Consider the following 27169-nt stretch of genomic DNA (forward strand, 5'->3'; position numbering starts at 1 on the left):
GAGTTTCTCCCATTCTTCTCTGCAGATCCTCTCAAGTTCTGTCAGGTTGGATGGGGAGTTTTGCTGCACTGCTATTTTCAGGTCTCTCCAGAGATGTTTGATCAGGTTCAAGTCTGGGCTCTGGCTGGACCACTCAAGGACATTCAGAGACATGTCCTGAGCCATGGCTTGGCTGTGTGCTTAGGGTCGTTGTCCTGTTGGAAGGTGAACCTTTGCCCCAGTCTGAGGTCCTGAGCTCTCTGGAGCAGGTTTTCATCAAGGATCTCTCTGTACTTTGCTCCGTTCATCTTTCCCTCAATGCTGACTAGTCTCCCAGTCCCTGCCGGTGACAGAAATCCCCACAGCATGGTGCTGCCACCACCATGCGTCACTGTAGGGACAATGCCAGGTTTCCTCCAGACGTGACACTTGGCATTTAGGCCATAGAGTTCAATCTTGATTTCATCAGACCAGAGAATCTTGTTTGTCATGGTCTGACAGTCCTTTAGGTGCCTTTTGGAAAACTCCAAGTGGGTTGTCATGTGCCTTTCTTACTGAGGAGTGGCTTCCGTCTGGCCACTCTACCATAAAGGCCTGATTGGTGGAGTGCTGCAGAAATGGTTGTCCTTCTGGAAGGTTCTCCCATCTCCACAGAGGAACTTTAGATTTCTGTCAGAGTGACCATCGGGTTCTTGGTCACCACCTCAGATCTGTGCCTCGACACAATCCTGTCTCGGAGCTCTACGGACAATTCCTTCAACCTCATGTCTTGGTTTTTGCTCTGACATGCACTGTCAACTGTGGGACCTCATATAGACAGGTGTGTGTCTTTCCAAATCATGTCCAATCAATTGAATTTCCCACAGGTGGACTCCAATCAATTTGTAGAAACATCCCAAGGATGATCAATGGAAACATGATGCACCAGAGCTCAATATTGAGTCTCATAGCAAAGGGTCTGAATACTGATGTAAACAAGGTATTTCTGTTTTAATATTTTTGATTAATTTGCAAAAAAAAATTGAAAACCTGTTTTCACTTTGTCATTATGGTGTATTGTGTGAAGATTGATGAAGATATTAAACAAAAATCAATTTTAGAACAAGGCTGTAACGTAAGCAAATGTGATAATGTCAAGGGGTCTGAATACTTTTCCGAATGTAACCAGGTCGAAAAACCCGACCGACAGTTTGCAATGCTCCCCGGTAGGGAAATACAGGCTGTGAGAAGAGCTCTGTCTCTTCAGGCTATTCAGCGTGGGAGAGTGGGGACTGTGGGGGCCCGGTGTCTCTTCAGGCTATTCAGCGTGGGAGAGTGGGGACTGTGGGGGCCCTGTCTCTTCAGGCTATTCAGCGTGGGAGAGTGGGGACTGTGGGGACCCAGTGTCTCTTCAGGCTATTCAGCGTGGGAGAGTGGGGACTGTGGGGGCCCGGTGTCTCTTCAGGCTATTCAGCGTGGGAGAGTGGGGACTGTGGGGACCCGGTGTCTCTTCAGGCTATTCAGCGTGGGAGAGTGGGGACTGTGGGGACCCTGTCTCTTCAGGCTATTCAGCGTGGGAGAGTGGGGACTGTGGGGGCCCGGTGTCTCTTCAGGCTATTCAGCGTGGGAGAGTGGGGACTGTGGGGACCCGGTGTCTCTTCAGGCTATTCAGCGTGGGAGAGTGGGGACTGTGGGGGCCCAGTGTCTCTTCAGGCTATTCAGCGTGGGAGAGTGGGGACTGTGGGGGCCCAGTGTCTCTTCAGGCTATTCAGCGTGGGAGAGTGGGGACTGTGGGGGCCCTGTCTCTTCAGGCTATTCAGCGTGGGAGAGTGGGGACTGTGGGGGCCCGGTGTCTCTTCAGGCTATTCAGCGTGGGGGAGTGGGGACTGTGGGGACCCAGTGTCTCTTCAGGCTATTCAGCGTGGGGGAGTGGGGACTGTGGGGACCCGGTGTCTCTTCAGGCTATTCAGCGTGGGAGAGTGGGGACTGTGGGAGCCCGGTGTCTCTTCAGGCTATTCAGCGTGGGGAGTGGGGACTGTGGGGACCCAGTGTCTCTTCAGGCTATTCAGCGTGGGAGAGTGGGGACTGTGGGGACCCGGTGTCTCTTCAGGCTATTCAGCGTGGGGGAGTGGGGACTGTGGGGCCCGGTGTCTCTTCAGGCTATTCAGCGTGGGAGAGTGGGGACTGTGGGGGCCCGGTGTCTCTTCAGGCTATTCAGCGTGGGAGAGTGGGGACTGTGGGGACCCAGTGTCTCTTCAGGCTATTCAGCGTGGGAGAGTGGGGACTGTGGGGGCCCGGTGTCTCTTCAGGCTATTCAGCGTGGGAGAGTGGGGACTGTGGGGACCCGGTGTCTCTTCAGGCTATTCAGCGTGGGAGAGTGGGGACTGTGGGGGCCCGGTGTCTCTTCAGGCTATTCAGCGTGGGAGAGTGGGGACTGTGGGGGCCCTGTCTCTTCAAGCTATTCAGCGTGGGGGAGTGGGGACTGTGGGGGCCCAGTGTCTCTTCAGGCTATTCAGAGTGGGAGAGTGGGGACTGTGGGGGCCCTGTCTCTTCAGGCTATTCAGCGTGGGAGAGTGGGGACTGTGGGGACCCAGTGTCTCTTCAGGCTATTCAGAGTGGGAGAGTGGGGACTGTGGGGACCCGGTGTCTCTTCAGCCTATTCAGCGTGGGAGAGTGGGGACTGTGGGGACCCGGTGTCTCTTCAGGCTATTCAGCGTGGGAGAGTGGGGACTGTGGGGGCCCAGTGTCTCTTCAGGCTATTCAGCGTGGGAGAGTGGGGACTGTGGGGGCCCAGTGTCTCTTCAGGCTATTCAGCGTGGGAGAGTGGGGACTGTGGGGGCCCAGTGTCTCTTCAGGCTATTCAGCGTGGGAGAGTGGGGACTGTGGGGGCCCAGTGTCTCTTCAGGCTATTCAGCGTGGGAGAGTGGGGACTGTGGGGGCCCTGTCTCTTCAGGCTATTCAGCGTGGGGGAGTGGGGACTGTGGGGGCCCGGTGTCTCTTCAGGCTATTCAGCGTGGGAGAGTGGGGACTGTGGGAGCCCTGTCTCTTCAGGCTATTCAGCGTGGGAGAGTGGGGACTGTGGGGGCCCTGTCTCTTCAGCCTATTCAGTGTGGGAGAGTGGGGACTGTGGGGGCCCTGTCTCTTCAGGCTATTCAGCGTGGGAGAGTGGGGACTGTGGGGACCCGGTGTCTCTTCAGGCTATTCAGCGTGGGAGAGTGGGGACTGTGGGGGCCCAGTGTCTCTTCAGGCTATTCAGCGTGGGAGAGTGGGGACTGTGGGGGCCCTGTCTCTTCAGGCTATTCAGCGTGGGAGAGTGGGGACTGTGGGGACCCGGTGTCTCTTCAGGCTATTCAGCGTGGGAGAGTGGGGACTGTGGGGGCCCAGTGTCTCTTCAGGCTATTCAGCTTGGGAGAGTGGGGACTGTGGGGACCCAGTGGCTCTTCAGGCTATTCAGCGTGGGAGAGTGGGGACTGTGGGGACCCGGTGTCTCTTCAGGCTATTCAGCGTGGGGGAGTGGGGACTGTGGGGACCCGGTGTCTCTTCAGGCTATTCAGCGTGGGAGAGTGGGGACTGTGGGGACCCGGTGTCTCTTCAGGCTATTCAGCGTGGGAGAGTGGGGACTGTGGGGGCCCGGTGTCTCTTCAGGCTATTCAGCGTGGGAGAGTGGGGACTGTGAGGGCCCGGTGTCTCTTCAGGCTATTCAGCGTGGGAGAGTGGGGACTGTGGGGACCTAGTGTCTCTTCAGGCTATTCAGCGTGGGAGAGTGGGGACTGTGGGGGCCCGGTGTCTCTTCAGGCTATTCAGCGTGGGAGAGTGGGGACTGTGAGGGCCCGGTGTCTCTTCAGGCTATTCAGCGTGGGAGAGTGGGGACTGTGGGGACCTAGTGTCTCTTCAGGCTATTCAGCGTGGGAGAGTGGGGACTGTGGGGGCCCAGTGTCTCTTCAGGCTATTCAGCGTGGGAGAGTGGGGACTGTGGGGGCCCAGTGTCTCTTCAGGCTATTCAGCGTGGGAGAGTGGGGACTGTGGGGACCCGGTGTCTCTTCAGGCTATTCAGCGTGGGAGAGTGGGGACTGTGGGGACCTAGTGTCCTGCTCACCCTCACTCTATCCTGACCTGCTAGTCACTCAGTCACTCAGTCACTAACCTGCTCACTCAGAGGACTCAGAGATTACTCACAGCGCTTACTGAACTGACTGATGCTGATCATCTACCTATTGGCCCAGCGTCGTCCGGGTTAGAGGAGAGTTTGGCTGGCAGGGATGTCCTTGTCTACTGTTAGACTACTGGTCTGGACCATAGAAACAACACTACTCTGTTAGACTACTGGTCTGGACCATAGAGACAGAACACTACTCTGTTAGACTACTGGTCTGGACCATAGAGACAACACTACTCTGTTAGACTACTGGTCTGGACCATAGAGACAACACTACTCTGTTAGACTACTGGTCTGGACCATAGAGACAGAACACTACTCTGTTAGACTACTGGTCTGGACCATAGAGACAACACTACTCTGTTAGACTACTGGTCTGGACCATAGAGACAGAACACTACTCTGTTAGACTACTGGTCTGGACCATAGAGACAGAACACTACTCTGTTAGACTACTGGTCTGGACCATAGAGACAACACTACTCTGTTAGACTACTGGTCTGGACCATAGAGACAGAACACTACTCTGTTAGACTACTGGTCTGGACCATAGAGACAACACTACTCTGTTAGACTACTGGTCTGGACCATAGAGACAACACTACTCTGTTAGACTACTGGTCTGGACCATAGAGACAACACTACTCTGTTAGACTACTGGTCTGGACCATAGAGACAACACTACTCTGTTAGACTACTGGTCTGGACCATAGAGACAGAACACTACTCTGTTAGACTACTGGTCTGGACCATAGAGACAACACTACTCTGTTAGACTACTGGTCTGGACCATAGAGACAACACTACTCTGTTAGACTATTGGTCTGGACAATAGAGACAGAACACTACTCTGTTAGACTACTGGTCTGGACCATAGAGACAACACTACTCTGTTAGACTACTGGTCTGGACCATAGAGACAACACTACTCTGTTAGACTACTGGTCTGGACCATAGAGACAACACTACTCTGTTAGACTACTGGTCTGGACCATAGAGACAACACTACTCTGTTAGACTACTGGTCTGGACCATAGAGACAACACTACTCTGTTAGACCACTGGTCTGGACCATAGAGACAACACTACTCTGTTAGACTACTGGTCTGGACCATAGAGACAACACTACTCAGTTAGACTACTGGTCTGGACCATAGAGACAACACTACTCTGTTAGACTACTGGTCTGGACCATAGAGACAACACTACTCTGTTAGACTATTGGTCTGGACAATAGAGACAGAACACTACTCTGTTAGACTACTGGTCTGGACCATAGAGACAACACTACTCTGTTAGACTACTGGTCTGGACCATAGAGACAACACTACTCTGTTGGACTACTGGTCTGGACCATAGAGACAGAACACTACTCTGTTAGACTACTGGTCTGGACCATAGAGACAACACTACTCTGTTAGACTACTGGTCTGGACCATAGAGACAACACTACTCTGTTAGACTACTGGTCTGGACCATAGAGACAACACTACTCTGTTAGACTACTGGTCTGGACCATAGAGACAGAACACTACTCTGTTAGACTACTGGTCTGGACCATAGAGACAACACTACTCTGTTAGACTACTGGTCTGGACCATAGAGACAACACTACTCTGTTAGACTACTGGTCTGGACCATAGAGACAACACTACTCTGTTAGACTACTGGTCTGGACCATAGAGACAGAACACTACTCTGTTAGACTACTGGTCTGGACCAACGAGACAACACTACTCTGATAGACTACTGGTCTGGACCATAGAGACAACACTTCTCTGTTAGACTACTGGTCTGGACCATAGAGACAGAACACTACTCTGTTAGACTACTGGTCTGGACCATAGAGACAACACTACTCTGTTAGACTACTGGTCTGGACCATAGAGACAGAACACTACTCTGTTAGACTACTGGTCTGGACCATATAGACAACACTACTCTGTTAGACTACTGGTCTGGACCATAGAGACAACACTACTCTGTTAGACTACTGGTCTGGACCATAGAGACAACACTACTCTGTTAGACTACTGGTCTGGACCATAGAGACAACACTACTCTGTTAGACTACTGGTCTGGACCATAGAGACAACACTACTCTGTTAGACTACTGGTCTGGACCATAGAGACAACACTACTCTGTTAGACTACTGGTCTGGACCATAGAGACAGAACACTACTCTGTTAGACTACTGGTCTGGACCATAGAGACAACACTACCCTGTTAGACTACTGGTCTGGACCATAGAGACAACACTACTCTGTTAGACTACTGGTCTGGACCATAGAGACAACACTACTCTGTTAGACTACTGGTCTGGACCATAGATACAGAACACTACTCTGTTAGACTACTGGTCTGGACCATAGATACAGAACACTACTCTGTTAGACTACTGGTCTGGACCATAGAGACAACACTACTCTGTTAGACTACTGGTTTGGACCATAGAGACAGAACACTACTCTGTTAGACTACTGGTCTGGACCATAGAGACAGAACACTACTCTGTTAGACTACTGGTCTGGACCATAGAGACAACACTACTCTGTTAGACTACTGGTCTGGAACATTCTAGCCACAGTACCAAGAGTGGAAATGACCATGTCTCAACTGCTATGGGACTTCTGTGACGTGACAGACCACCAGGTGCACGTTCAGTCTTGTCCACTGGATGGCGATGTTTACCAACATACCGGTCACTTACTGTCCCAGACTTGAAACCATGCAACAGCGCCATCTGATAAGCGGAGAAAACAGAGATGATTGGAAAGGTGATACTCCAAGGACCCCAAGTATATGTACTGGTTTTTATAGACGTTGCCAGCTGAAAACCCTTATATGAGTTTCCTCTGGTTCGTTCAGCCATTCCTATGGCGGAAATGAATGGGGAAAGATTATGGTTTTGGGATAAACGCCCGAAAATAAGGTCTGAGGTAAACACAGGCTTAGGAGATCTTATAGGTTTTGTTCTATGAGAAAATATCAGTCAATTAACGTCACCATTATGAATTATGGAGTCAGTAATAGTGGTATATAGATGGTGGTGTGTAATAGTGGTATATAGATTATAGGTGGTGTGTAATAGTGGTATATAGATGGTGGTATGTAATAGTGGTATATAGATGGTGGTGTGTAATAGTGGTATATAGATGGTGGTATGTAATAGTGGTATGTAATAGTGGTATGTAGATGGTGATATGTAATAGTGGTATATAGATGGTGGTATGTAATAGTGGTATATAGATGGTGGTATGTAATAGTGGTATATAGATGGTGGTATGTAATAGTGGTATATAGATGGTGGTATGTAATAATAGTGGTATATAGTGGTATATGGTGGTATGTAATAGTGGTATATAGATGGTGGTATGTAATAGTGGTATATAGATGGTGGTGTGTAATAGTGGTATATAGATGATAGATGGTGGTGTGTAATGGTGGTATATAGATGTTAGATGGTGGTATGTAATAGTGGTATATAGATGGTGGTATGTAATAGTGGTATATAGATGGTGGTATGTAATAGTGGTATATAGATGGTGGTATGTAATAGTGGTATATAGGTGGTGGTATGTAATAGTGGTATATAGATGGTGGTATGTAATAGTGGTATATAGATGGTGGTATGTAATAGTGGTATATATATATGTTAGATGGTGGTATGTAATAGTGGTATATAGATGTTAGATGGTGGTATGTAATAGTGGTATATAGATGGTGGTATGTAATAGTGGTATATAGGTGGTGGTGTGTAATAGTGGTATATAGATGGTGGTATGTAATAGTGGTATATAGATGGTGGTATGTAATAGTGGTATATAGATGTTAGATGGTGGTATGTAATAGTGGTATATAGATGGTGGTGTGTAATAGTGGTATATAGATGGTGGTATGTAATAGTGGTATATAGATGGTGGTGTGTAATAGTGGTATATAGATGGTGGTGTGTAATAGTGGTATATAGATGTTAGTTGGTGGTATGTAATAGTGGTATATAGATGGTGGTGTGTAATAGTGGTATATAGATGTTAGTTGGTGGTATGTAATAGTGGTATATAGATGGTGGTGTGTAATAGTGGTATATAGAAGTTAGTTGGTGGTATGTAATAGTGGTATATAGGTGGTGGTATGTAATAGTGGTATATAGATGGTGGTATGTAATAGTGGTATATAGATGGTGGTGTGTAATAGTGGTATATAGATGGTGGTGTGTAATAGTGGTATATAGATGGTGGTATGTAATAGTGGTATATAGATGGTGGTATGTAATAGTGGTATATAGATGTTAGATGGTGGTATGTAATAGTGGTATATAGATGGTGGTATGTAATAGTGGTATATAGATGGTGGTGTGTAATAGTGGTATATAGATGGTGGTATGTAATAGTGGTATATAGATGGTGGTGTGTAATAGTGGTATATAGATGGTGGTGTGTAATAGTGGTATATAGATGGTGGTGTGTAATAGTGGTATATAGATGGTGGTGTGTAATAGTGGTATATAGATGGTGGTATGTAATAGTGGTATATAGATGGTGGTGTGTAATAATGGTATAAAGATGGGGGTGTGTAATAGTGGTATATAGATGATAGATGGTGGTGTGTAATAGTGGTATATAGATGTTAGATGGTGGTATGTAATAGTGGTATATAGATGGTGGTATGTAATAGTGGTATATAGATGGTGGTGTGTAATAGTGGCATATAGATGGTGGTATGTAATAGTGGTATATAGTTGGTGGTATGTAATAGTGGTATATAGATGTTAGTTGGTGGTATGTAATAGTGGTATATAGGTGGTGGTATGTAATAGTGGTATATAGATGGTGGTATGTAATAGTGGTATATATATATGTTAGATGGTGGTATGTAATAGTGGTATATAGGTTGTGGTATGTAATAGTGGTATATAGATGGTTGTATGTAATAGTGGTATATAGATGTTAGATGGTGGTATGTAATAGTGGTATATAGGTGGTGGTATGTAATAGTGGTATATAGATGGTTGTATGTAATAGTGGTATATATATGTTAGATGGTGGTATGTAATAGTGGTATATAGATGTTAGTTGGTGGTATGTAATAGTGGTATATAGATGGTGGTGTGTAATAGTGGTATATAGATGGTGGTATGTAATAGTGGTATATATATATGTTAGATGGTGGTATGTAATAGTGGTATATAGATGTTAGATGGTGGTATGTAATAGTGGTATATAGATGGTGGTATGTAATAGTGGTATATATATATGTTAGATGGTGGTATGTAATAGTGGTATATAGATGTTAGATGGTGGTATGTAATAGTGGTATATAGGTGGTGGTATGTAATAGTGGTATATAGATGTTAGATGGTGGTATGTAATAGTGGTATATAGATGTTAGATGGTGGTATGTAATAGTGGTATATAGATGGTGGTATGTAATAGTGGTATATAGATGTTAGATGGTGGTGTGTAATAGTGGTATATAGATGGTGGTATGTAATAGTGGTATATAGATGTTAGTTGGTGGTATGTAATAGTGGTATATAGATGTTAGATGGTGGACACAGTACCACACAGCACAGTAGGTGGACACAGTACCACACAGCACAGTAGGTGGACACAGTACCACACAGCACTGTAGATGGACACAGTACCACACAGCACAGTAGATGGACACAGTACCACACAGCACAGTAGGTGGACACAGTACCACACAGCACAGTAGGTGGACACAGTACCACACAGCACAGTAGGTGGACACAGTACCACACAGCACAGTAGGTGGACACAGTACCACACAACACAGTAGGTGGACACAGTACCACACAACACAGTAGGTGGACACAGTACCACACAGCACAGTAGATGGACACAGTACCACACAGCACAGTAGATGGACACAGTACCACACAGCACAGTAGGTGGACACAGTACCACACAGCACAGTAGGTGGACACAGTACCACACAACACAGTAGGTGGACACAGTACCACACAGCACAGTAGGTGGACACAGTACCACACAACACAGTAGGTGGACACAGTACCACACAACACAGTAGGTGGCAGCATGCACAAACAAAACGTGCGAATGCCATGATACCGAAGAAGAAGCAGTAGCTCTTGCAAAGATGTTTATGACTAACCCAAGATAGACCACAGCCTGTTGTTTCCAATGGGGAAAATTTAGTCACAGTGGGCAGGCCATGCAAGGAGTTGCAGAGCCAAGAACGACGCAACGAGATCCTATTTGCTCGTTGCGTATATTTCCGTTAGGGAACGCCGACTCTGTGAGGTGCGTGTGTGCAAAATCTCAATTTGCCCATGCGCTCCTTCAAAACAACGCAAATGTTTTTTAAAACGTTGGCAAAGCGTAAGGTCTACAAAACTTAGTCCACTCTGTCCGTAACAGATTGAAGTTTTGGGAACAGAAAACTGTATTGATAATTAATTGTTTCATCGATGAGAACATTTGCAGAATATCGGCCAAAATCCATCTCTTTCCATCTTCTCCCACTACCGGCCTCCTCTCACTACCAAATATGGTACCCCCAAGCGGATGCTTCACATTTATACATCCGGTGAAATATCTGTCTCGTTATATTTGTGGCTCTGCGAAAGGCAAGAACGATGAATACTCTGCATCTCCCGAGACGCATCACCGTAAATACTGTACGGACAATGCAGAAACCAGTTTGACCATAAATCAGCTTTGCTAAAACGCCCAATCGGGAAAAAGCTAAACCCGGAAGTAATTTATGCAGCTGTTGGTGTGTGTGAGAGAGAAACATAGAGAGAGAAACAGAGAGAGAGGAGATGGTGGTTGTTTGTGGCTTTCTTTGGGATGAAAATAATACACCGTATAAAAATGTAACCGACGACATAAATCCACGTCTGGTCTCAAACAAGGAACATTGTGGTAAGAAGCGACAGATAACGTTAAGTTAGTTTGGCCAGTGAGCTTAGCTATGCTAACAGAATTGGCAGTGTTGTCACAGATACAAACATCTTTTGGTATTGTTATGCTAACTGGCTAGCTAGCTTTGATTTATCTAGAAACAACTGTTGGTCAAATAGGACAAAATAACAACCTGTGTAACATGTTGTCAATGTTAACTAACGTTAATCACGACTCGTGAAGAGTAATGACTTTCTTATTTGTGTGAATGATTGTTGTAGTTAATAATTGTAGCTGGGCTTAGCTAATGTATTTGACCATTTTAATCCGTTTAGACACCCGCTGTTGTGTGTCTGTCGCTCAAACAGATTTGGCGAATGTTGTTGTGGGGAATAATCATGTTTCACACCAGGAGTTACTAGCAACGTTAGCTACTAAAGAAACAATAATAAATATTCCTCAGAAAGTAGTGATCAAATGATTCGCTAGTAGATCAGATATGACCGGTGTTCTTCTCGTAACACAGTAAACCAAAGAGACGATGTGGACTGGATCAGAACAATGTGGCATGTGTGAGTCGTCATAACCTGTCACTGACTATCAGAGCATGTAAGAGCCTGCTAGTCTAGGCTATTTAAAGAGTGTATGGGTGTGACCAGTAGCCAGGCTTTGTAGACAACATACCAGACCCGACTATTAGGAGATGAGTGAGTTTCCTCAACTGCAGAGGAAGGTGGAGCTTGGCTGAATGATACCCGATACTACAGCCACGGCTGTGCTGTTTCTCCACTCTTTGTTGTGTGGACAGCTGCACCGAGACATGACCGCATCCTAAAATGCTCTCCATTCCCTTTTATAGTGCCATTTGGGACGCACACTATGTTATTCAGGGCAAGCTCATTGTGACTCTTGGCGTCTAAATGCTCAGCCTAGTTCACATTAAACCTGGCCTGGACCACATTATACACAAAGTACACATTTGGCCTTGAGACTCAAGTAGTTTAATGTGTTTGTACATCCAAACATGGGTGTGGGAGAAAGCTACATAGCCACATGTGTGTTTGTGTCCCCATCAGGGAAATATGCTGTTGTGGAAGGGATAGACGCCGGTGTGCAGATCTGGGTTGCATCTATGGGAATACACACACACACACACACACTTGGCACTCCACCACCTCACATTGCTGACACACTTCCGTGGCTCGTGGTCTAACATGGTGTGTGTCTGCGCAGGTATTTGGGCCTGGATGAGGTCTTGTAGCCAACCATGTTCCCCTGCTCCACCACAACACAGCAGACCAGAGGAGAGGAGTAGACAGACAGTAGAATTCAATGTCATTGTGAAGAGGACATTGTGAGGTGAGTTACATATGGTTAGTGTGTTGTGGAGATGGCTATTAGACCTAGTTTAAATACTACTAGTTCTACACACCATACAGACAGAGGCTAGGGCTTCCTGTAGGCTAGGGCTTCCTGTAGGCTAGGGCTTCCTGTAGGCTAGGGCTTCCTGTAGGCTAGGGCTTCCTGTAGGCTCGGGCTTCCTGTAGGCTCGGGCTTCCTGTAGGCTCGGGCTTCCTGTAGGCTTGGGCTTCCTGTAGGCTAGGGCCTCCTGTAGCCCAGGTCTGGTGTCTGTCTACTACAGTTATGTAGGGGGTAACCTGTTGCCCAGGTCTGGTGTCTGTCTACTACAGTTATGTAGGGGGTAACCTGTAGCCCAGGTCTGGTGTCTGTCTACTACAGTTATGTAGGGGGTAACCTGTAGCCCAGGTCTGGTGTCTGTCTACTACAGTTATGTAGGGGGTAACCTGTAGCCCAGATCTGGTGTCTGTCTACTACAGTTATGTAGGGGGTAACCTGTAGCCCAGGTCTGGTGTCTGTCTACTACAGTTATGTAGGGGGTAACCTGTAGCCCAGGTCTGGTGTCTGTCTACTACAGTTATGTAGGGGGTAACCTGTAGCCCAGGTCTGGTGTCTGTCTACTACAGTTATGTAGGGGGTAACCTGTAGCCCAGGTCTGGTGTCTGTCTACTACAGTTATGTAGGGGTAACCTGTAGCCCAGGTCTGGTGTCTGTCTACTACAGTTATGTAGGGGGTAACCTGTAGCCCAGGTCTGGTGTCTGTCTACTACAGTTATGTAGGGGGTAACCTGTAGCCCAGGTCTGGTGTCTGTCTACTACAGTTATGTAGGGGGTAACCTGTAGCCCAGATCTGGTGTCTGTCTACTACAGTTATGTAGGGGGTAACCTGTAGCCCAGGTCTGGTGTCTGTCTACTACAGTTATGTAGGGGGTAACCTGTAGCCCAGGTCTGGTGTCTGTCCACTACAGTTATGTAGGGGGTAACCTGTAGCCCAGGAGGTCTGGTGTCTGTCTACTACAGTTATGTAGGGGGTAACCTGTAGCCCAGGTCTGGTGTCTGTCTACTACAGTTATGTAGGGGGTAACCTGTAGCCCAGGTCTGGTGTCTGTCTACTACAGTTATGTAGGGGGTAACCTGTAGCCCAGGTCTGGTGTCTGTCTACTACAGTTATGTAGGGGGTAACCTGTAGCCCAGGTCTGGTGTCTGTCTACTACAGTTATGTAGGGGGTAACCTGTAGCCCAGGTCTGGTGTCTGTCTACTACAGTTATGTAGGGGGTAACCTGTAGCCCAGGTCTGGTGTCTGTCCACTACAGTTATGTAGGGGGTAACCTGTAGCCCAGGTCTGGTGTCTGTCTACTACAGTTATGTAGGGGGTAACCTGTAGCCCAGGTCTGGTGTCTGTCTACTACAGTTATGTAGGGGGTAACCTGTAGCCCAGGTCTGGTGTCTGTCCACTACAGTTATGTAGGGGGTAACCTGTAGCCCAGGTCTGGTGTCTGTCCACTACAGTTACTCTTCCAGAGATCCACATGAAACATGACATGATACATAGGAGAGGAGTAGTTATTAGTCAAGGACTGAAATACATACCTTTAAAACATCACACAGTCTACATGTTAGCACACACACACACTATCTAGGTCTAATACATCACACAGTCTACATGTTAGCACACACACACACTATCTAGGTCTAATACATCACACAGTCTACATGTTAGCACACACACACAATATCTAGGTCTAATACATCACACAGTCTACATGTTAGCACACACACACAATATCTAGGTCTAATACATCACACAGTCTACATGTTAGCACACACACACAATATCTAGGTCTAATACATCACACAGTGTACATCTGTATGAAAGGGGACTGTGAAGAGTCACAGCCCTATGTGCAGTAAGGTGTCTTGTACCCGATGAGTGTCTGAACTGTGAAGAGACCTCTGGTTGGATGTCTTGTACCCGATGAGTGTCTGAACTGTGAAGAGACCTCTGGTTGGATGTCTTGTACCCGATGAGTGTCTGAACTGTGAAGAGACCTCTGGTTGGATGTCTTGTACCCGATGAGTGTCTGAACTGTGAAGAGACCTCTGGTTGAATGTCTTGTACCCGATGAGTGTCTGAACTGTGAAGAGACCTCTGGTTGAATGTCTTGTACCCGATGAGTGTCTGAACTGTGAATAGACCTCTGGTTGAATGTCTTGTACCCGATGAGTGTCTGAACTGTGAAGAGACCTCTGGTTGAATGTCTTGTACATTATGAGTGTCTGAACTGTGAAGAGACCTCTGGTTGAATGTCTTGTACCCGATGAGTGTCTGAACTGTGAAGAGACCTCTGGTTGAATGTCTTGTACATGATGAGTGTCTGAACTGTGAAGAGACCTCTGGTTGAATGTCTTGTACCCGATGAGTGTCTGAACTGTGAAGAGACCTCTGGTTGAATGTCTTGTACATGATGAGTGTCTGAACTGTGAAGAGACCTCTGGTTGAATGTCTTGTACCTGATGAGTGTCTGAACTGTGAATAGACCTCTGGTTGAATGTCTTGTACCCGATGAGTGTCTGAACTGTGAAGAGACCTCTGGTTGAATGTCTTGTACATGATGAGTGTCTGAACTGTGAAGAGACCTCTGGTTGAATGTCTTGTACCCGATGAGTGTCTGAACTGTGAAGAGACCTCTGGTTGAATGTCTTGTACCTGATGAGTGTCTGAACTGTGAAGAGACCTCTGGTTGAATGTCTTGTACCCGATGAGTGTCTGAACTGTGAAGAGACCTCTGGTTGAACTGGGAGTTTAGTAACATCGACACCTCGCACAAAGACCAATTAGTGATTTAAATTTTTTTTTTAATTTTACCTTTATTTAACCAGGCAAGTCAGTTAAGAACAAATTCTTATTTTCAATGACGGCCTAGGAACAGTGGGTTAACTGCCTGTTCAAGTGCAGAACGACAGATTTGTACCTTGTCAGCTCGGGGGTTTGAACTCACAACCTTTTTGGTTATTAGTCCAACGCTCTAACCACTAGGCTACCCTGCCGCCCCAGACAGTGATGTCTACATTTTAGTCATTAAGCAGACAGTCTTATCCAGACTGACTTACCAAATTATCTGTACTAGGGGTGATGCTCTGACGAGGTCAGATACCTAGGCTGTACTAGGGGTGATGCTCTGACGAGGTCAGATACCTAGGCTGTACTAGGGGCGATGCTCTGACGAGGTCAGATACCTAGGCTGTAATAGGCGTGATGCTCTGATGAGGTCAGATACCTAGGCTGTAATAGGCGTGATGCTCTGATGAGGTCAGATACCTAGGCTGTACTAGGGGTGATGCTCTGATGAGGTCAGATACCTAGGCTGTACTAGGGGTGATGCTCTGACAGGGTCAGATACCTAGGCTGTACTAGGGGTGATGCTCTGACGAGGTCAGATACCTAGGCTGTACTAGGGGTGATGCTCTGACGAGGTCAGATACCTAGGCTGCACTAGGGGTGATGCTCTGACGAGGTCAGATACCTAGGCTGTACTAGGGGTGATGCTCTGACGAGGTCAGATACCTAGGCTGTACTAGGGGTGATGCTCTGACGAGGTCAGATACCTAGGCTGTACTAGGGGCGATGCTCTGACGAGGTCAGATACCTAGGCTGTACTAGGGGTGATGCTCTGACGAGGTCAGATACCTAGGCTGTACTAGGGGTGATGCTCTGACGAGGTCAGATACCTAGGCTGTACTAGGGGTGATGCTCTGACGAGGTCAGACACCTAGGCTGTACTAGGGGTGATGCTCTGACGAGGTCAGATACCTAGGCTGTACTAGGGGTGATGCTCTGACAGGGTCAGATACCTAGGCTGTACTAGGCTGTACTAGGGGTGATGCTCTGACGAGGTCAGACACCTAGGCTGTACTAGGGGTGATGCTCTGACAGGGTCAGATACCTAGGCTGTACTAGGGGTGATGCTCTGATGAGGTCAGATACCTAGGCTGTACTAGGGGTGATGCTCTGATGAGGTCAGATACCTAGGCTGTACTAGGGGCGATGCTCTGACGAGGTCAGATACCTAGGCTGTACTAGGGGTGATGCTCTGACGAGGTCAGATACCTGGGCTGTACTAGGGGTGATGCTCTGACGAGGTCAGATACCTAGGCTGTAGTAGGGGTGATGCTCTGACGAGGTCAGATACCTAGGCTGTAGTAGGGGTGATGCTCTGACGAGGTCAGATACCTAGGCTGTAGTAGGGGTGATGCTCTGATGAGGTCAGATACCTAGGCTGTAGTAGGGGTGATGCTCTGACGAGGTCAGATACCTAGGCTGTACTAGGGGTGATGCTCTGACGAGGTCAGATACCTAGGCTGTACTAGGGGTGATGCTCTGACGAGGTCAGATACCTAGGCTGTACTAGGGGTGATGCTCTGATGAGGTCAGATACCTAGGCTGTACTAGGGGTGATGCTCTGACGAGGTCAGATACCTAGGCTGTACTAGGGGTGATGCTCTGACGAGGTCAGATACCTGGGCTGTACTAGGGGTGATGCTCTGACGAGGTCAGATACCTAGGCTATACTAGGGGTGATGCTCTGACGAGGTCAGATACCTAGGCTGTACTAGGGGTGATGCTCTGACGAGGTCAGATACCTAGGCTGTACTAGGGGCGATGCTCTGACGAGGTCAGATACCTGGGCTGTACTAGGGGCGATGCTCTGACGAGGTCAGATACCTAGGCTGTAGTAGGGGCGACGCTCTGACGAGGTCAGATACCTAGGCTGTACTAGGGGTGATGCTCTGACGAGGTCAGATACCTAGGCTGTAGTAGGGGTGATGCTCTGATGAGGTCAGATACCTAGGCTGTAGTAGGGGTGATGCTCTGATGAGGTCAGATACCTAGGCTGTACTAGGGGTGATGCTCTGACGAGGTCAGATACCTGGGCTGTACTAGGGGTGATGCTCTGACGAGGTCAGATACCTAGGCTGTAGTAGGGGTGATGCTCTGACGAGGTCAGATACCTAGGCTGTAGTAGGGGTGATGCTCTGACGAGGTCAGATACCTAGGCTGTAGTAGGGGTGATGCTCTGATGAGGTCAGATACCTAGGCTGTAGTAGGGGTGATGCTCTGACGAGGTCAGATACCTAGGCTGTACTAGGGGTGATGCTCTGACGAGGTCAGATACCTAGGCTGTACTAGGGGTGATGCTCTGACGAGGTCAGATACCTAGGCTGTACTAGGGGTGATGGTCTGACGAGGTCAGATACCTAGGCTGTACTAGGGGCGATGCTCTGACGAGGTCAGATACCTAGGCTGTACTAGGGGCGATGCTCTGACGAGGTCAGATACCTAGGCTGTACTAGGGGTGATGCTCTGACAGGGTCAGATACCTAGGCTGTACTAGGCGTGATGCTCTGACGAGGTCAGATACCTAGGCTGTACTAGGGGCGATGCTCTGACGAGGTCAGATACCTAGGCTGTACTAGGGGCGATGCTCTGACGATGTCAGATACCTAGGCTGTACTAGGGGCGATGCTCTGACGAGGTCAGATACCTAGGCTGTACTAGGGGTGATGCTCTGACGAGGTCAGATACCTAGGCTGTACTAGGCGTGATGCTCTGATGAGGTCAGATACCTAGGCTGTACTAGGGGCGATGCTCTGATGAGGTCAGATACCTAGGCTGTACTAGGGGTGATGCTCTGACGAGGTCAGATACCTAGGCTGTACTAGGGGTGATGCTCTGACGAGGTCAGATACCTAGGCTGTACTAGGCGTGATGCTCTGACGAGGTCAGATACCTAGGCTGTACTAGGGGCGATGCTCTGATGAGGTCAGATACCTAGGCTGTACTAGGGGTGATGCTCTGACGAGGTCAGATACCTAGGCTGTACTAGGGGTGATGGTCCGATGAGGTCAGATACCTAGGCTGTACTAGGGGTGATGCTCTGACGAGGTCAGATACCTAGGCTGTACTAGGGGTGATGGTCTGACGAGGTCAGATACCTAGGCTGTACTAGGGGTGATGGTCCGATGAGGTCAGATACCTAGGCTGTACTAGGGGTGATGCTCTGACGAGGTCAGATACCTAGGCTGTACTAGGGGTGATGCTCTGACGAGGTCAGATACCTAGGCTGTACTAGGGGTGATGCTCTGACGAGGTCAGATACCTGGGCTGTACTAGGGGCGATGCTCTGACGAGGTCAGATACCTGGGCTGTACTAGGGGTGATGCTCTGACAGGGTCAGATACCTGGGCTGTACTAGGGGTGATGCTCTGACGAGGTCAGATACCTGGGCTGTACTAGGGGTGATGCTCTGACAGGGTCAGATACCTGGGCTGTACTAGGGGTGATGCTCTGACGAGGTCAGATACCTAGGCTGTACTAGGGGCGATGCTCTGATGAGGTCAGATACCTAGGCTGTACTAGGGGTGATGCTCTGACAGGGTCAGATACCTAGGCTGTACTAGGGGCGATGCTCTGACGAGGTCAGATACCTAGGCTGTACTAGGGGCGATGCTCTGACGAGGTCAGATACCTAGGCTGTACTAGGGGCGATGCTCTGACGAGGGCAGATACCTAGGCTGTACACATATAGTTGTGATAGTAGATGTTGTTGCTGTGGTGACCTGCACTGACACTGAGCTAGTTGTTGCTGTGGTGACCTGCACTGACACTAGGCTAGTTGTTGCTGTGGTGACCTGCATTGACACTGGGCTAGTTGTTGTTATGGTGACCTGCACGGACACTAGGCTAGTTGTTGCTGTGGTGACCTGCACTGACACTGAGTTAGTTGTTGCTGTGGTGACCTGCAAGGACACTGAGCTAGTTGTTGTTGTGGTGACCTGCACGGACACTGAGCTAGTTGTTGTTGTGGTGACCTGCACTGACACTAGGCTAGTTGTTGTTGTGGTGACCTGCACTGACATTAGGCTAGTTGTTGTTGTGGTGACCTGCACTGACACTAGGCTAGTTGTTGCTGTGGTGACCTGCACTGACACTAGGCTAGTTGTTGCTGTGGTGACCTGCACTGACACTAGGCTAGTTGTTGCTGTGGTGACCTGCACTGACACTGAGCTAGTTGTTGTTTTGGTGACCTGCACTGACATTAGGCTAGTTGTTGCTGTGGTGACCTGCACTGACACTAGGCTAGTTGTTGTTATGGTGACCTGCACTGACACTAGGCTAGTTGTTGCTGTGGTGACCTGCACTGACACTAGGCTAGTTGTTGCTGTGGTGACCTGCACGGACACTGAGCTAGTTGTTGTTGTGGTGACCTGCACTGACACTAGGCTAGTTGTTGTTGTGGTGACCTGCACTGACACTGAGCTAGTTGTTGCTGTGGTGACCTGCACTGACATTAGGCTAGTTGTTGCTGTGGTGACCTGCACTGACATTAGGCTAGTTGTTGCTGTGGTGACCTGCACTGACATTAGGCTAGTTGTTGCTGTGGTGACCTGCACTGACACTGAGCTAGTTGTTGCTGTGGTGACCTGTACTGACACTAGGCTAGTTGTTGCTGTGGTGACCTGCACTGACACTAGGCTAGTTGTTGCTGTGGTGACCTGCACTGACACTGAGCTAGTTGTTGTTGTGGTGACCTGTACTGACACTAGGCTAGTTGTTGCTGTGGTGACCTGCACTGACACTGAGCTAGTTGTTGTTGTGGTGACCTGTACTGACACTAGGCTAGTTGTTGCTGTGGTGACCTACACTGACACTAGGCTAGTTGTTGTTGTGGTGACCTGCACTGACACTAGGCTAGTTGTTGTTGTGGTGACCTGCACTGACACTAGGCTAGTTGTTGTTGTGGTGACCTGTACTGACACTGAGCTAGTTGTTGCTTTGGTGACCTGCACTGACACTAGGCTAGTTGTTGTTGTTGTGACCTGCACTGACAATAGGCTAGTTGTTGTTGTGGTGACCTGCACCGACACTGAGCTAGTTGTTGTTATGGTGACCTGCACTGACACTAGGCTAGTTGTTGATGTGGTGACCTGTACTGACATTAGGCTAGTTGTTGTTGTGGTGACCTGCACTGACACTGAGCTAGTTGTTGATGTGGTGACCTGTACTGACATTAGGCTAGTTGTTGTTATGGTGACCTGCACTGACACTGAGCTAGTTGTTGTTGTGGTGACCTGTACTGACATTAGGCTAGTTGTTGTTGTGGTGACCTGCACTGACACTGAGCTAGTTGTTGTTATGGTGACCTGCACTGACACTAGGCTAGTTGTTGATGTGGTGACCTGTACTGACACTGAGCTAGTTGTTGCTGTGGTGACCTGCACTGACACTGGGCTAGTTGTTGCTGTGGTGACCTGCACTGACACTGGGCTAGTTGTTGCTTTGGTGACCTGCACTGACACTAGGCTAGTTGTTGTTGTGGTGACCTGCACTGACACTAGGCTAGTTGTTGTTGTGGTGACCTGCACTGACACTAGGCTAGTTGTTGCTGTTGTGACCTGCACTGACACTAGGCTAGTTGTTGCTGTGGTGACCTGCACTGACACTAGGCTAGTTGTTGTTGTGGTGACCTGCATTGACACTGGGCTAGTTGTTGTTATGGTGACCTGCACTGACACTAGGCTAGGCTTATATATGCTGTCATTGTTCTGAAACACTTACCGTGTACAATTGTCCAGAGAGCACTTTCACACCCCCATTAAAAATAGCTTTTCTGGGGTTTAAAATCATTATCTTGACATTCAAAACCCCTGTAATACACAATTTTTGACACGCTAGGGGTCACGCTGAACGTCCTGAGACACTTAGATTCCTGGTCTATTCCTGTGTTGTAGTGATGGTACCAGGTACCAGGTTGATTCCTGGTTCTATTCCTGTGTTGTAGTGATGGTACCAGGTTGATTCCTGGTTCTATTCCTGTGTTGTAGTGATGGTACCAGGTTGATTCCTGGTTCTATTCCTGTGTTGTAGTGATGGTACCAGGTACCAGGTTGATTCCTGGTCTATTCCTGTGTGGTAGTGATGGTACCAGGTTGATTCCTGGTTCTATTCCTGTGTTGTAGTGATGGTACCAGGTACCAGGTTTATTTCTGGTTCTATTCCTGTGTTGTAGTGATGGTACCAGGTACCAGGTTGATTCCTGGTTCTATTCCTGTGTTGTAGTGATGGTACCAGGTTGATTCCTGGTCTATTCCTGTGTGGTAGTGATGGGTACCAGGTACCAGGTTTATTCCTGGTTCTATTCCTGTGTTGTAGTGATGGTACCAGGTACCAGGTTGATTCCTGGTTCTATTCCTGTGTTGTAGTGATGGTACCAGTTGATTCCTGGTTCTATTCCTGTGTTGTAGTGATGGTACCAGGTACCAGGTTGATTCCTGGTTCTATTCCTGTGTTGTAGTGATGGTACCAGGTTGATTCCTGGTTCTATTCCTGTGTTGTAGTGATGGTACCAGTTGATTCCTGGTTCTATTCCTGTGTTGTAGTGATGGTACCAGGTTGATTCCTGGTTCTATTCCTGTGTTGTAGTGATGGTACCAGTTGATTCCTGGTTCTATTCCTGTGTTGTAGTGATGTTACCAGGTACCAGGTTTATTCCTGTGTTGTAGTGATGGGTACCAGGTACCAGGTTGATTCCTGTGTTGTAGTGATGGGTACCAGGTACCAGGTGTGAATCTTGGTTCTATTCTATCTGCTTTACAGATTCATATTATCAACATGGGCTTTACAGTAGTGTATTATTGCCTTTTCAGAATATTTTGTATTGGAGTGTGACTGTCTCTGTTAGGCTTAATGTCTCACTCTGATGGCTAATGTTGCTTTACGGGTGAGAGAGACCCAGTTAGTGGTGACGAAGAAGCTGGGTCTCCTGGCTGGCTGGTTGTTCAGGGACTGTTCCACAGTCTGACCCATTTAGACAGGAGACAGACGGACAGAGCTGTGCTCCACAAGAGACGGGGGTGCAAGGATACAGGGAGAGGAAGGCAGTAGGGCTGGGAACTGATGGACATAATGCTTTATAGCCTCAAGACTGATGGACATAATGCTTTATAGCCTCTACACTGATGGACATAATGCTTTATAGCCTCTACACTGATGGACATAATGCTTTATAGCCTCTAGACCGATGGACATAATGCTTTATAGCCTCTAGACCGATGGACATAATGCTTTATAGCCTCTACACTGATGGACATAATGCTTTATAGCCTCTAGACTGATGGACATAATGCTTTATAGCCTCTAGACTGATGGACATAATGCTTTATAGCCTCTAGACCGATGGACATAATGCTTTATAGCCTCTAGACTGATGGACATAATGCTTTATAGCCTCTACACTGATGGACATAATGCTTTATAGCCTCTAGACCGATGGACATAATGCTTTATAGCCTCTAGACTGATGGACATTATGCTTTATAGCCTCTAGACTGATGGACATAATGCTTTATAGCCTCTAGACTGATGGGCATAATGCTTTATAGCCTCTACACTGATGGTCATAATGCTTTATAGCCTCTAGACTGATGGACATAATGCTTTATAGCCTCTAGACTGATGGACATAATGCTTTATAGCCTCTACACTGATGGACATAATGCTTTATAGCCTCTAGACTGATGGACATAATGCTTTATAGCCTCTAGACTGATGGTCATAATGCTTTATAGCCTCTAGACTGATGGACATAATGCTTTATAGCCTCTAGACTGATGGTCATAATGCTTTATAGCCTCTAGACTGATGGACATAATGCTTTATAGCCTCTACACTGATGGACATAATGCTTTATAGCCTCTACACTGATGGACATAATGCTTTATAGCCTCTAGACTGATGGACATAATGCTTTATAGCCTCTACACTGATGGACATAATGCTTTATAGCCTCTAGACCGATGGGCATTTAAAAAAAACATTATATTTCACCTTTATTTAACCATGTAGGCAAGTTGAGAACAAGTTCTCATTTACAATTGCGACATGGCCAAGATAAAGCAAAGCAGTTCGACACATACAACGACACAGAGTTACACATGGAGTAAAACAAACATACAGTCAATAATACAGTATAATCAAGTCTATATACGATGTGAGCAAATGAGGTGAGATAATTGAGGTAAAGGCAAAAAAAGGCCATGGTGGCAAAGTAAATACAATATAGCAAGTAAAACACTGGAATGGTAGATTTGCAATGGAAGAATGTGCAAAGTAGAAATAAAAAATAATGGGGTGCAAAGGAGCAAAATAAATAAATAAATAAAATTAAATCCAATTAGTTGAGTAGGGTATTGGAGGCTATTTTGTAAATGACATCGCCGAAGTCGAGGATTGGTAGGATGGTCAGTTTTACAAGGGTATGTTTGGCAGCATGAGTGAAGGATGCTTTGTTGCGAAATAGGAAGCCAATTCTAGATTTAACTTTGGATTGGAGATGTTTGATATGGGTCTGGAAGGAGAGTTTACAGTCTAACCAGACACCTAAGTATTTGTAGTTGTCCACGTATTCTAAGTCAGAGCCGTCCAGAGTAGTGATGTTGGACAGGCGGGCAGGTGCAGGTAGCGATCGGTTGAAGAGCAAGCATTTAGTTTGACTTGTCATAATGCGATGACCCTTACTGTCAGTGGAACCAGGCAGTAAGCAGGTGCTGGTCAGCGGAACCAGGCAGTAAGCAGGTGCTGGTCAGCGGAACCAGGCAGTAAGCAGGTGCTGGTCAGCGGAACCAGGCAGCAGACAGTAAGCAGGCGCTGGTCAGCAGAACCAGGCAGCAGGGCTCTAACTGGGCTCTGTGCTTTGGGAGTTGAGAGTTCAAGGTTGACTCACCTCTGGGTGTATGACTGAAGTTTTAGGGGAGACCGAGAGAAGCTTCAGAATGATTTATTCAAAGATTCTATCACATTCAGTCCAAATAAAGTCCAATATTTTGCCTGTGGTCCAGTCGTTAATGGACTTGACAGCACAGTAAGGGTGGAACACTATTTTGTGGAGCTGTGAAATAGACTTTTGGTAAATGACTATTTCTGATGCCTTTTCTCTCCATCTCTGTCCTCCCCTTCCTTCCAGTGCAGGATGCAGTCTTCAGGCCACCGGCAGCGCGACACAGAGCAGCACCAACCCCTGCTGTCAGCTGACGATGACCCTGAGGCTGGGGCAGGTCCTCTGTGTCCTCCGGCTGACCAGGACGGTCTGTGGTTTATCCAGGACGGCTGTGGTATAGTCTGTGGTGTGGTGACCTGGTTGTTGGTCCTCTACGCTGACTTTGTGGTCAATCTGGTGATGCTGCTGCCAAACAAGAGCTTGTGGTACTCCGTGATCAACGGAGCGCTGTTTAACTTCCTGGTCGTCATGGCGCTGGCCTCGCATCTACGGGCCATGCTGTCAGACCCGGTGAGAAGTTGGAGGGGTTGGAGAGGGAACAGACTGAAGGGGAGGAAGGAGAGACAAGACAGGGGGGAGGAAGGAGAGACAAGACAGGGGGGAGGAAGGAGAGACAAGACGGGGGAGGAAGGAGAGAAGACGGGGGAGGAAGGAGAGAAGACGGGAGGAAGGGGGAGGAAGGAGAGAAGACGGGGGAGGAAGGAGAGACAAGACAGGGGGGAGGAAGGAGAGACAAGACAGGGGGGAGGAAGGAGAGACCAGGCGGTGGGAGGAAGGAGAGACAAGACAGGGGGGAGGAAGGAGAGACCAGGCGGTGGGAGGAAGGAGAGACCAGGCGGTGGGAGGAGAGAGAGAGAGACCAGGCGGTGGGAGGAGAGAGAGAGAGACCAGGCGGTGGGAGGAGAGAGAGAGAGACCAGGCTGTGGGAGGAGAGAGAGCGAGACAAGGCGGTGGGTGGAGAGGGAGAGACAAGGCGGTGGGAGGAGAGAGAGAGAGAGACAAGGCGGTGGCGAGAGAGAGCGAGAGACAAGGCGGTGGGAGGAAGGAGAGAGCGAGAGACAAGGCGGTGGGAGGAAGGAGAGAGCGAGAGACCAGGCGGTGGGAGTAAGGATAGAGAGAGAGACCAGGCGGTGGGAGGAAGGAGAGAGAGAGAGACCAGGCGGTGGGAGGAAGGAGAGAGAGAGAGACCAGGTGGTGGGAGGAAGGAGAGAGAGAGAGACCAGGCGGTGGGAGGAAGGAGAGAGAGAGAGACCAGGCGGTGGGAGGAAGGAGAGAGAGAGACCAGGCGGTGGGAGGAAGGAGAGAGAGAGAGAGACCAGGCGGTGGGAGGAAGGGAGAGAGAGAGAGACCAGGCGGTGGGAGGAAGGAGAGAGAGAGAGACCAGGCGGTGGGAGGAAGGAGAGCGAGACAAGGCGGTGGGAGGAAGGAGAGAGAGAGAGAGAGACCAGGCGGTGGGAGGGAGAGAGAGAGAGACCAGGCGGTGGGAGGAGAGAGAGAGAGAGACCAGGCGGTGGGAGGAGAGAGAGAGAGAGACCAGGCGGTGGGAGGAAGGAGAGAGAGAGAGACCAGGCGGTGGGAGGAAGGAGAGAGAGAGAGACCAGGCGGTGGGAGGAGAGAGAGAGAGAGACCAGGCGGTGGGAGGAGAGAGAGAGAGAGACCAGGCTGTGGGAGGAGAGAGAGCGAGACAAGGCGGTGGGTGGAGAGAGAGAGAGACAAGGCGGTGGGAGGAGAGAGAGAGAGACAAGGCGGTGGCGAGAGAGAGCGAGAGACAAGGCGGTGGGAGGAAGGAGAGAGCGAGAGACAAGGCGGTGGGAGGAAGGAGAGAGCGAGAGACAAGGCGGTGGGAGGAAGGAGAGAGAGAGAGACAAGGCGGTGGGAGGAAGGAGAGAGAGAGAGAGACCAGGCGGTGGGAGGAAGGAGAGAGAGACCAGGCGGTGGGAGGAAGGAGAGAGAGACCAGGCGGTGGGAGGAAGGAGAGAGAGAGACCAGGCGGTGGGAGGAAGGAGAGGGAGAGACAAGGCGGTGGGAGGAACGAGAGAGAGAGAGAGACCAGGCGGTTCGAGGAAGGAGAGAGAGAGACCAGGAAAGACTGTATATATAGATGTTTCCTCCCCTCAGGGTAAAGACTATATAGACTGATGTTTCCTCAGGGTAAAGACTATATAGACTGATGTTTCCTCAGGGTAAAGACTATAGATTGATGTTTCCTCTCCTCAGGGTAAAGACTATATAGACTGATGTTTCCTCAGGGTAAAGACTATATAGACTGATGTTTCCTCAGGGTAAAGACTATATAGACTGATGTTTCCTCAGGGTAAAGACTATATAGACTGATGTTTCCTCAGGGTAAAGACTATAGATTGATGTTTCCTCCCCTCAGGGTAAAGACTATAGATTGATGTTTCCTCAGGGTAAAGACTATATAGATTGATGTTTCCTCTTCTCAGGGTAAAGACTATAGATTGATGTTTCCTCTCCTCAGGGTAAAGACTATATAGACTGATGTTTCCTCAGGGTAAAGACTATAGATTGATGTTTCCTCCCTCAGGGTAAAGACATTGATGTAAAGACTATAGATTGATGTTTCCTCAGGGTAAAGACTATAGATTGATGTTTCTCTCCTCAGGGTAAAGACTATATAGATTGATGTTTCCTCAGGGTAAAGACTATAGATTGATGTTTCCTCTTCTCAGGGTAAAGACTATAGATTGATGTTTCCTCTCCTCAGGGTAAAGACTATATAGACTGATGTTTCCTCTTCTCAGGGTAAAGACTATAGATTGATGTTTCCTCAGGGTAAAGACTATAGATTGATGTTTCCTCAGATTCCTCAGGTTGTTTCATGTACAGACTAGATAGGACATTGAATGAGTCTCTGAAGCCTGTTTGTGTCCGCCGTGTTCTGATGGCTATATAGATTGATGTTTCCTCAGGGTAAAGACTATAGATTGATGTTTCCTCAGGGTAAAG

The 27169-nt window shown here is 48.2% G+C and overlaps 1 pseudogene; it reads left to right on the forward strand.

Annotated features, from left to right (window-relative positions):
• Positions 1 to 10725: 10725 nt before the first annotated feature.
• Positions 10726 to 27169, forward strand: part of LOC135554652 (palmitoyltransferase ZDHHC7-like) — a 38500-nt pseudogene continuing 22056 nt past the window's right edge.

This window comes from Oncorhynchus masou, chromosome 2 (assembly GCF_036934945.1).
Source record: "Oncorhynchus masou masou isolate Uvic2021 chromosome 2, UVic_Omas_1.1, whole genome shotgun sequence".
Taxonomy (NCBI): Eukaryota; Metazoa; Chordata; class Actinopteri; order Salmoniformes; family Salmonidae; genus Oncorhynchus; species Oncorhynchus masou.